General features: G+C 50.0%; 1 protein-coding gene across 1 annotated transcript in view; it reads right to left on the reverse strand.

Annotated features, from left to right (window-relative positions):
* Positions 1-2,243, reverse strand: part of HRAS (HRas proto-oncogene, GTPase) — a 46,833-nt gene extending 44,590 nt beyond the window's left edge. The window contains exon 1 of the mRNA XM_074585576.1: positions 1,828-2,243. The gene's annotated coding sequence lies outside the window, so the exon portion shown is untranslated. The remainder of the gene's footprint in view (positions 1-1,827) is intronic.
* Between the last annotated feature and the right edge of the window lie 10,078 nt (positions 2,244-12,321).

The raw sequence follows: 12,321 nt of genomic DNA on the forward strand, positions 1-12,321 counted from the left end.
TTTTAATTAAAAGAAATAAGAGTTTCACTGAGACAAGAAAAAAAAAAAGACATACTGACAGCTCCCATCCCAAAAGCAGACTTTTCTGCATTGGTAACACCCATCAGCCTCCAGACCCACCGAGAAGACTGAACAGGGAAATCAATCAGCATCGGCGTCCCCAGTGCTGAAATGAAGCAGTTGGCACGTTATTAATCACCCAGGGAAAACGTTTGACGAGGAGAAGGAAAGGACCAGACAGAGAGGACACACACATGGATTCAAAGTCACGGGGCTGCATTACAAACACTTGGGAAAAAAAAAAATCACACAAATCACCAGCTGCAAAATGAAAACACTTTGGAGCTCTGCAAGGATAAACGCATTAGCAATTCTGACCAGGAGAAACCAGCATCCACCGACATGTACCATACAACCCTCTAGCAACTCTTCAGCCGAACCTGCACAAAGCCTCACGTGCTTTTCTCCTTTCAAAACCAGTTCCTGCTCCAGCCCGCACAACCTACTCATGCCAAGCAGACTGGGATACACTGTCACAAAGCATCACCTGGAGTTTGCACCCCTTCTGCATCTCAAAAGAGTAACTTCGCGTGATGCATAGGGCATGGAAATAGTCAATAGCTTGACTTGGGTCAAGGATTGACTTTGGTCAAGCAATTCCTGCTGCACCATCCTCCCGCTTCCAGCTGTCCTAAGCATTTCTCCAGCCGCTCCAGAGTTTGCCAGTCCTCTCTGATTTCTCATCGGCTCTTTTGTCCCCAGGCACGCTCCACTGTACGAGGCGATTAAAACCAGGACCCGCATTGGCTGAGCGAGCCGCCAGATGCACCTGCTCCCACTTGGGGCAAAGGGGTTGGACCCCTGGACCCTGGGACGCCCTTGCAGGGCAGGCTGGGCGCAAGCAGCCTCCGCACGCCGCAGAGCCCCGGCGGCGAGCGTCCCTGGGAAGAAGGGAGGTGCCGCCAGCTCCGCAGAGCCGCACGCACGCAGGAATGGGGGAGACCTCGCTCACTCGCTCGCAGATGCACGTACCTGCACCTCCGCCACCTGCGCACCCCCTCTGCATCTCGCCCCCGGCCTGACAACGCCTGGCACTGCCATGGAGCTCCTCTCTCCTGGGGGGTGCCACTCTGATGGGGGCAAAGCCAGAGCCCGGTGGGCACCTGCTTTGGCAAAGGGTGGGGAGTCCGGTGCTCCCCCTTCGGAGCATCACAGGGGCAGTGTGGGGGATGCAAGGGGATGAGGGAAGGCGGGCATAGGGGGCTGCAAACTGGGGGTGCAAGGAAGAGAAGGGAGGGTGGACGGAGAGAGCTGCAGCTTGGGGAGGGAGAGGGAGGGAGAAGGAGGGCGAGGAGGGGAGGGAAAGGGGGCTGCAGCTTGAGGGGGGGGGGAGAAGGGCAGGAGGAGTGCAAAGGGGGTGTAGGAGCAGGCTAAGGGATGGAGGGCAAAGCGGGTGCAGAGGCTGTGGCTCGGCAGTGCCCCACACTCCCCCCAACCTCGGCCGCCAGCCCGGGGCTGGGGTCGGCAGGCAGCGCCCAGGCAGCGCCCAGGCAGTGGAGTCATGGCGCGGCCAGGCGAGCAGGGGGGTCCGCGCCACCGCCTCCAAACACCCCCGGGCCCCGCCACCGCCCACGGCGCCGGGGGTCCCTCCCTCCCCGCCGCCTCCTCCGGGGCACAGTGGGGGTACAAACTTCCCAGGGGGGTGCAGCCGCCCCGCTAACAGGTGGCGGCGGCGCCGTCGGCCCGTCCCCGCCAAACCGGCGGGTGCTGCCCCCGCCGCCCCCGACGGCGCGTCCCACCCCCGCCCCGTCCCCGTCGGTCACTCACCGGCTCGTCCACCCCGCCTGGCGGGATGCGCGTCCTGGAGAGCGGGGCGCGGAAGTTTAAAGCGGGATAATAATATTATTTGCTTTTTCTTCCAACGGAGGAAAATCAAACAAGACGAGGCGCCCCCCAGGCGGGCTAATCCACCCCCCACTCCGCCGCTCCGCTCCTCCCCGCCCGGCCCGGCCCCGCCGGGGGCTTCAGCCGCGCGTCGGCCCGGCGGCGAGGTGAAGTTTCCACCGCGGTGGTGGAGGCGCCCCCGGTGTGCCGCGCCCGCCCCGCATTGGCACCGGGCGCCGGGGCGCTCTGCCGCCGCCGCCGCCCGGACAATGTGCGTGCGGGGGGAGCGGAGCGGAGCGGGAGCGCGCCCCGCCGGCGGCCGCGGCACACGCCCAGGCCCGGCGCCCCGCCCACCCGCCGCTCAACGGCCGCCCGCCCGCCCGCCGCCCCTGATAGGCGGCCCCCGCCGCCACCGCCCTCCGGGTGGGCCGCGGCGCCTGTCAATCAGGCGCCACCGCCCGCCCGCCGCGGCCTGGCCGCGGGGCGGTCCCTGGGGCGGCGGCGGTGGGTGGCTGTGAGGGGGGAGGGTGCCGCGCCGCCGCTTCGCCCCGGCGTGTGACCCCCGCAGCCTGCAGGCTCCTTCCCCCGGGAGCCGCGGCCATCGCGTCGTCCCCCTCTCGGGAACATGTCTTCGCTTCCCGCCCTGCGACGGCCCCTCCTGAGGGGCTCCCCGCGCCCGCCGTGAGGGGAAGGCCTGGCGGCCGCTGCGCTGCGGGCGTCGCCCTCCCGCTGCCCGCGGCCCGCTCTTCCCCGCGGCTGCAGGGCGGCTCTGCCCGCGGGGGGACCGAGAGGCGCCGCGGCTCCCGCGGTGGCCTGCGGACTGGCGGCAGAAGCGGCCCCGACGCGGCGGGCGGGGCGGGAGGTCGCCTCAGCCCTGCGGTGGTCCCGGGGCCTGTGGGCCGGCGGCAGGAACGGGGCTGCTGCCGTCGGAAGGGCAGGGCCCGGCAGGTAGCGCGGCTGCGAGAGCCCCGGCCCGGCCCTCGCCCTGCAGGCAAGGCCCGGCGCGGCGGGTAGTGCCCTGGGCTGAGCTGTTTCTGCTGCCCGGGGAGGCCCGGGAAACTGCGCGTTTAGGGGAAGGAAGAGCCGAGGCTGCTGAAACGTGGTGTTTATGACCAATCGCATAGCCCTTAGGCTAAACCCGGGTCACGGGGAGCTGTATTCGGGCCCTGGAAATGCCTTAGGAAAATAGACGACTCCAAATTATTCAGGAGCGATTTAGACAGGCCACAAAAGAAAAGACACCTGAATTGGCTCTATATAAGACAGCTGGGGTCCCATTAGGCCTAGCAGCAGAGGTACACACTGCGTGAACAGAATTACCCCAATTACAGGCAAAGGTCCGAGCGTGGCGAGAGGGTCTGTCTGTCCGATCCTGTTTGGATCCCACAAGGAACACTGCTAAGTCGGAGCTAGTAAACCTGGATGGACTCAAGCTTCCTTCCATGAATTAAGGTCTGTCAACACAGCGCTTCCCATCCTGTCACAGCACCCCTATGTTACCAGGCGTTTTCTGCTATTGGGCACCGTGATTCCCCTGTTACTTTGGAAAGTGGACAGTGGATTGCACAGTCACCGTATTACCCAGGAGCATGCAGAAGTGATCAAGCTTTGGTGCAGAATATGATGCCGAATAAAACACCATTCCTGGTACTAGAAAAGCACTATTCACTCTGACATGTTTCAAGCACACTGCCACAATTTATTGTTTCCATTAAAAAAGTATCTAGTAATCTGAAAATGGATCTAGAAACCATTGTTCTAGATACGACGCTTGACACATAATAAAAAGAAAGCTCATGCCCTGCAGACCTTGTAGGGAGAGTAGATTAAGCGAGTTCTAAGGATACCCGTTGAGAGAGTTGTGCAGGTTTTTTCAGGTCTCAAAGACATGTTGCACCAGCACAAACAAACCTGCCAGAGCGCTTTCTAAAAGCCAGCATGCAAACAGGCAGGTCTAAACAAAAAGGCTGAAGCTTTAAACCTACCTGGAAATTCTTTGCTTGCTTCTAACAAGCCCTCCTGATTCTGAACAACCTCTCAGTTCTCCACGGAAGCAAGGACCGCAGCTCGCAGGAACACAGCATCTCTCCTGAGCAAGCCAACAGCAGGAGCAGCAGCACACACAAAGGTGATGGGTTTCTTCACAGGCAGACACACGTACACACGGCGCACCGCCTCTCTGCGCTACCTGTCTCGTCTTGTTTTAGCCGTTTCTGGCGAGCAGGCAGGGTACTGGAGCGTGCAGAAATCTTGCTTTTTGAAGCACCTTGAAAGCGGGCTCATATTTTTCGGTACCTAGGTGGCCCAGAAGAACTTATCAGGGAGCAATAACCAAACAGGTAGTGTAATAGATACAGCTATGGGTGAACCTCAGTTTCATGCTTCTTGGGCTTCTCAGCAACCTACAAGAACCAAGAAACACCAGAAGATGAGACCGAAACTGACTCTTTCTTGCTCATTCTTCAGTGCCAGATCACATCAGGATGTAAGATACCTGAAGACTACTTGTTGTTTACAGACTGCTGGAAGACAGAGGCATAATGCCTATTGGTGAGTCATAACCACACAATCGCATAGGGGTGATGACAAAAACTTGCAAGGACACAGAGAGTGATATAGCTTAAAGATGTCTTCTATTTTTGGATAAAAAAAGCAAAATATTGGGACAAGATCCTCAGTTGTTGCAAAGCAGCATAGCTCCATTGCTTTTGGCAAAACTGGGCGGATTACAATTTGCTGAGGTTATAGCCTGTTCTGTCTGTAAAAAGTCGTTCTGCCTGGACAGATTCTTCCTTCTTTTCTCTAAACTTGAATTTAATTCTAGGAAAATGTCTGGCCTGTCTGAGGCCTCTGGAAGACAGAACCCTCTTCTTTACTCATGGGACGTGCAGTGCCACAGCAGCAGCAGCGCAAATGCCACTGCAAGAAGGGTGTTCAGTCTACCAGCTACCTACTCTGCTAACTCATCCCATGGTGTCTCCAGTTGGACTGGCAACAAACTCCTCCAGCTACCCACCAGGCCTCAGCGCAGCTCCTCTGCTCTATGGCAAACCTCAAGGCAGGCAAAGAGAAATGCGCAGCTCTAGAAATTCTGCAGTGCTACTAACTATTGCAAGCCTTGCTTGACAGGAGAGGAAGGCTAGTAAAAAACTGGGCCCACTGGCAAGTGGAGCAATGAAAAGGAAACGGAGAGAATCTCAGAAGATCCTTATTGCCACAGTAATACTGCCAAAACAAAACCTGCCGTGGGGTTGAAAAGCTGCTCTGTTATTCCCATGCATTCAGTTTTTCCTGATCATCTTCACCATCTTCAAGTATGCAGGTTGCAGGTGGGAGGCCGTAACTCATGGACATGTTTATCTGTCATGACTTTTTGTAACAGCACTCTAAATTCAGTCTGGGAAGGTACGTCACTGATTTTTGTAAGTAAGTGCTGTGACCCAAAAAATAACTCCTTGATATTGTCATTCCCTCTTTAACCTCTGCAAGAGGGGAGTCATAGACAAGGTGTGAGCTCAGCTCTCCACTGTGTGACATACAAACTTACACCGAGCGCTTAGTTAGCAACTGAACTTGCTCATCAGCTGTAGATCAAGGCTATCCCCAAAATTTTTGAAACGTTAATCTTTTTAAGATTTATTTCTAGTAGAAACACCTAGGCAATGGCCAAGTTGAACTATTCTTTCTTTCCCCCTGAAAAAACCCTAAAGAACATTAAAAGTTCTTGTGATCATTAAAATCATCAGCAAAGTAAATAACACTGCTTGAATACATCCAGATATGCATCATATATTTTCGATATGCTGAAGTGCGTATCAATTCCCAGCAGACACAGAGGGTAGATTAGTGATGTCAGTTGCTTTTGTTGTTCTGAATCTCCTGTTACTTTGCCATATCTACAAGTTCACCTGACTTTTAATTACACAGACTTCTTCCTGGTTCTTTCCATGGCTTTTGAGTTCTCCCTGCACTCAGCTAGTCCATTTTCCTGGATACACGCTTTTTCTGTGTAACTGAAACTTTCTTGAAGTGTTTGGAAGACTCTATCACTGTGCTCTCCTTAACATTGCCTCTGAGAGTGTCCTGAGAAAAGCAGAGCTCGCTGTGAGTTTTGCTTCCCCACAGCACCATATTCTTCATGATTTTTTAATTTATTCCTCCTGCATATACACCAGACTCATGCAACCTGCAAGTGTTTTTCCCATACTGGGATGTTTTTCTTGCTTATCTCTCCCTGAGCTTAGAGGATGAGTAGTGTCGTGGCAGAAGGCAAGCCAATACGCAATCGACTTTTAAAAATTTGAGTTTTCTAGAGAACGCAAATTGTTTCCCTTTAGTCTCTGACAATGCAACACAAGTAACTTGCCATGGCAACCACCTTATGAAACAGAAAAAAAATTATCATCACAAGGTGCTTTGTTGCTATAGCAAAGAAAGAAGCTGAGACCTTATCCATTTTGTTCACTGGTGGGCCATGCATCATCTAGGTATCAGAACCTGTCAGTAGAAGTTTGTGTTTGATTTGATGCAAGTCAGCTGCCTCATGGGCCTATCATATACTTGGATCGAAAGTGAAGTGCAGTCAGAAGGAAAGAAGGAAGTGCTCAAAAGAATTGAAACAGGGCTGGATTCTCAGAAATACAAAGCCAAATCCATTTCCGCAGCAAGCTGACGCAACTCTGCAGATGCCAGTAAGGGATGAACCAATTTCTTCTGAAATTAATTTGGCTTCCATTCTCTAACAATCTTCATTCTTCCTCCGCCGCCGCCCCCCCCCCTTTCTTTTTTATTTTTTATATTTTTTTAAGTGAAATAAGTCTCTGCAGATCTGGGAGTATTTTGGAGTTACCTGGGACAGAGGGTGGAATAGGCTCGCAGAGTCTGTCTTCAAACCCATTTTCTTTCCAGGGATGCTTCTGGGACAGGCAGACACATTGCTACACAGCTTACTTGTGTTAGTGAGAGAATTCAGAAATGGCAAAGGGAATTGTCTAAGGGCAGAGAGGGGAAATCCTCATAATTATCGCTGTGGGAGGAAATCAAAACTGAGCTTTGTTAGTTCAGAGGAGGACAATTTTGAAAACTGTTGTATGTGCCAGTGGAACTCGCCTGTGCTAGTAAATTTGTAAATAATGGGTCAAGGGTATACACAACATGTTTGCTTTATTCCCGACCTGGAAAGGATGTCTTCTGCAGGACAGTCTTGAAAAGTGAAGCAAAACTGAAAGTTTCTTAATCCCTAAACTATTCGAATAAGCTACAAGTAACACTGCTCCAACTGTGTGATGGAATGAAGTGTATGTTCTCCCTTTCTATTTTAAGAACACTCTCTCCCAGTTAAAGTTTAGGGTGTTAATATAGTTGCATCAAGCTTGAGAAACAGTGGCCAGCCTTCTGAGCTGCCTGTGGGCTTAGCCGAATTTAAGGGTAAAATTATTGTGACTCACGGACAATCCTCTTCTAGCTTCCTGGTGAAGCTGTAGAGAAAATACTGCTAGATCACAAGCCCCAACAACAGCATGACTTGGAAAGCAGCCTTTGAGAGAAGCTCTTAACGTATCAGATAAATCTATGTGGAGATGCAAGGTTAGAATTTACTCCCAACAATGAATTGTTATACTGTGAGTGACTGACTATAAAAAGACTATGGGGAAAATCTGAGTCTTCTGCAGCACAAGAAAGTAATTTCAAAGAAACCATGCTAAAACTATTCAACACTATAATTTAACACAGTCTCCTAGAGACTGGGAAGAGTCTGTGGGCTAATCCTTACTGCAAATTGCAGCAAGAGACATAGCCACAAGAGACTTCACAACTGTGAAATTCTGCAAGCATGTACCATCATCCCAAGGGCCTGGGACTCTCAGAGATACCACAGGCTTGGAAGCAGAAGTCCAACTGAAAGACCACACGGAGGGAAAAAGAAGATGGGTCAGTCCTGGTTTCAAAGGGTTAATTAAGACAGATACTGAACTGGAGAGATCTCCTGCAGTAATCAATTAACAAATAAAACCCTGAATTAATTAATCGACCCTCAATCAATCAACAAAATCTTCCTCTATATCATCTCCAAAAACATCACATTGCTTCAGATGACCAGACCAGTGAGTGGACCCAACCAGTGAGTGGGACCACTTTGTTTATAATCCCCAAAATAACGGTATTAAGATTGGATTAAATTCTACTGAAGTGCTTAGGCCTCTTTGAACCAAGCCATTTGCAACATTGCAGAAGATTCTGGGTGGGCAGAGCAAAATCCTCAGTCCTGGAGGGTTATCTCATCCAGGGCAGGATCTTTCTCATCACAGATTTCCTTTTTGAAATAAGCAAGGAAACCAGGCAGTGCCTTGCCAGGTGCCTGGCCCAAGCTCCACCTAAGCTAGAGAGAGGAAAGGTTCCTATTGACTGAAATGAATTCTGCTACCAGTTGGATTTGATCAATTATGAACTGAAAATAGAAACTTGCAGAGACAAGATGCTCTGGAATCGCAGAAGGGAAAGGCTTTGTAATGAGCGCTTGGAAGTGGAAGGTGGTCTGTGTTCCAGAGTTTAAAAATACAGACAACTGCTGATTCCTTTTTACTATTAAAGAAAACCCAACCCAAACACACACACACAAAAGACGTAATTCAAAGACTGGTCATTTCCACTAGACTCAGCCTCCACTGTAGGAAAGAACAACAATCATATCTTCCTATACATGATATGCAGTAGTTAGTGACGCGAAACCCTCACCTGAGTGGATGGTGAGATGTTTGGGCTTCAGATTTTGCCAGTGGGCGTGCAAGATGAGATATAGGTTATATCTCTGAGGCTGTATTTACAAGCAGTGCTGCTTTCTACAACTATGCTTTCAGTCTACTGTGAAGCACACTGCCCTCTACAGAAAGTGTCCCATTTGTTCCTCCAGGTGTTTACTTAAGTCCCCAACAAATGTTCTTTTTGAGTTTTTGTGCTTTTTCCCAGGAGTTACAGCTGATCACATGGTGAGTCTAGAGCCTGAGTTAGTTAGAAATGACACTGATTCCTTCATGAAATGCCCCTACCTGACCAAGAGTGACCAGGGTTGGTAAAGTTCTGTGTCTCCTTCCACTGTCTGCTGAGCCCAACGGTGTAGATCAGCAAGGGGCATGTAGGGTAGGAGGTCTGGTAATGCAGAAATCTGCAGGTTGGGAGCCACACTGATTTTCCTGGCAGTGGTTTGCTTGTGTGTGTACAGGAGCTTTTGTTAGCTGTCAGCTTGAATTGAATGTCAGTCATTCCCTTGGAGCCTGATCCTCAGATGACTGCACTCTGAGGGAGGTTTTTTGCCTTTGTCTTCATACAGCAGTAACCCTTTGGAACTTGAAAGCCTTATTTTTTGTTAACAAGCCCTTGCAATACTTAGGTCCCATGTGTTTTTCATTTTCAAACTTGAGAAAAGTTTGAACACTTTGCAGCTTGTGCGCTATCAGTTTCTCTATGGGATAGTTTGGGTCACTTACCATGCTCTGGGTCATCTGTGTCACTTTTGCTGGCAGGAGTCGGATTTCCAGGAGTGGAAACCGGATGAGTTGCTAAGGGATGTCTTGCGTTCTGTGTCATTTCTGCATTCACTGATGTGCAACAGATTTATCTGTGTAGTTCAAGGCCTCTCTGTACCAGATGAGTTTGTACTGAAATCTCAGATCATCCCACGTGTTCTCCTGGAGGAGACACTAAGATTATTATTATTATTCTTTTATAAAGAGTCTTCTTACTTCTTTGTCAGCTAATGCTGATTTTCTTCCTCTCGGCATCAAGGAACAATTGCTAACTACATCTGTTTCTCGCAGAAATTTCAAAACAGTGTTGTGCAGCATGATTCAGGCATGCACACATGGTAGAACTAGATAGAATTAAAGACATTTGTGTTTATCCAGTTAAACTACTGGTTTCTTTCCCTTTGATTGTTTTTTAATGTACTGGCTGCCCATCGTCTGTATCTCCTTCTCATCATCAAACCCAAGCTGCTGAGCCTTTTCTTCTTTTCTGTCAAGTCCTTCACTAAATTCTGGTTCTCCTTCTTCTGTAAGGAGCTGCTCTGAACCCTGGTTCCCACCTTTGTGACGAGTAAAGCTGATGCAAAGCTGTACTCACATGAAATGTAACCACCCTGTAGACTGGACAGGAGGATGGAATGCAGCCTTCCCACCATCTCTCTGCTTCTTGGTGCTCTTCACTCTCCAGTGTACGCTCTATTCCTGTGTCAACTTTAGTAAAGTTTGCTTATCTGGTCCCTTTCCATTACAGACAGCTGTTTTCCTCTGTGGCAGCCTCTTCCTGATGCTCTTGTGGACCATTTCCAGCTCTTCCTTCATCCCTTTCAGTGATGACCTAAAATCTGCGCTGCTGTGGAAACAAAGTCCATCGGTGACCTCAGCCTTCATGTTATTTATAGTAAAGGTATACTATCCAGCCGTGCAGCTGCTTGCCACCAGAGCTGGAAATCCTGAATTATACAGCTCCCTGTGAGCTTATGATGGTAGTGGTGTTCCCATATCAAGTGAGATTCAGGCTAGATATTGGAAGATCTTAACAGTTAGGCTATGCTCTTGTGTCACAATCCTATCTAGGCTGTCCTGAGAGACCCCTACGAATGGTGAGGGCATAATCCTCCCATGCAAATGCCTTCAAGAGCAGCACAGGGGCAGAAATCATCCCTTTCAGTCAGAGAGGTGGCAGAGTTCATCTCTCCAGGTTACTTCTACACCTGTTTCACACAGATTCTCTTTTTGCTGGCATTTCCCTCCTTCCTTATTAAAAGTCTTTCCCACACTGAAGCCATAAAGTGGGCCACCAGCGTCATTTTTTGTCTGGAGTGCAGTCATCCCCTTTCTTCTCCTGCTTCTCCATCAGGGAAGGTAGAATGCAGAGGAGGACCTGCAGTCACCTGCATCTTGCAGGACTGGTGCAGGGTCATTGCATGTTTCTAGGTAACTTTTCAGACAGGTGTTCGTGAGCTCAGCAGTGATGTAAGTGTGTGTGTTTGTGCATGCAAATTATGTCAGATATTGTCTGATGGCTTTCAGAGGGCCAATGCTAAACATTTCTGAAGTCAAACCTCCTGCAAGATTCCTAAGCTGAGATGCCCAAATCAACACGTTGCAAGTTTCTTCTCTGACCTCAGACTCTTTCTTGACTTTGCCTTTTCTACTTCCAGCCAGCGGACTTCAGTTGGGGAAATACTGAGGCCAACGTATCAAAACACCGATCAGAAATGTTACATGAATCCAAGTGAGTGATGGAATTTCAGCCATTGACTATGAAAACATGAGTAAGCTAATGTTAATCTACAGATGTTGTATTAACGCTGAGTGATTTCCTAGTCCTCATTAGCAATACGCTTTGATAGGGGTAGAAAGCGTTTGCTATATTTTCCCCTCAGTAAGCTGTTTAATCTTTGGGGCTTAATGGCAGTGGGATTTGGGGGACTTACACGATCACAAAGTGAATTAAGAGTAGTAATACAATGCCCTCCCTCTAGCTTCTCTGGGATAGCGCGCAGGAGAGGGAGTGGGTTCAGAGCTGCTCTATTGCCCCATTAAACAGCACTGGTGTGCTCCGGTGAGGACTAAGCAGGAAGCTGCTGCCTCCCTCGTCAAGATCTTCCTCGTTTTCGGGAGCACACTTATACCTGCTCTCCTGCAGTGAACATGTTATAGTGTGTTCAGCAGCACGTTCTCGCTGGCTTGCTGAGCTCTGATCCAAAGCTTACTGTAGATATGGGGAAGATTCATGGACTTCTTCAGTGGCCTTTGGACTACTCCGTGGAGGCAAAAATACAACGGCAATAGATGCATGGTAAGAGGACTCTACCACCACATTTCACTCTGAAGGGATGGCAAAAGAGATTCTGCAGCCCAACCCCGTGTGTCCCAGAGCAGTAAAATCAACACGAATTCTACTTAATCAGTAATTCAAAAGCAGTTTCTGGTTTGTGAATCATCTGCATCCCAGCCTTTCTGAGGATCTTGGGTAATGAGACGAGAACAGCGCAGCTTCTGTGGTCATCTCTACCTGCTCACGGGGCTGCCAGCCTGCTCTGGCCCTAATTTCCAGCTGCTCTTTTAAAATGCTTTCTGCCACTGAGCACTTCACATCTAGAGATCTCAGACATGAAGTAATCCTCCTAGCTTTTCTAGAAAAAAGCTGACTACCATTAAACCTGTTTTACAGGTGGGTAGGCTGAGCTACAGCCTGCCTGAGATCACAACGGGTTATTTAGGGCCAGACTGCCTGGGCTGACACGTTCCTGCAGCAGGGATGACCGCCTAGCAGGAATAATAACCTCCTTCATTAGAGGAAAAGAGTGCCCAGGCAGAGGGGAGGGCTGGCCACCCAGACTCTGTTTACGTACATGCTTTGCACATGACTACGGAGCAAATAAACCTCGCTGGCTGCATGGCTTGAATCCAG

The sequence above is a fragment of the Larus michahellis genome, chromosome 4 (genome assembly GCF_964199755.1).
Source record: "Larus michahellis chromosome 4, bLarMic1.1, whole genome shotgun sequence".
NCBI lineage: Eukaryota > Metazoa > Chordata > Aves > Charadriiformes > Laridae > Larus > Larus michahellis.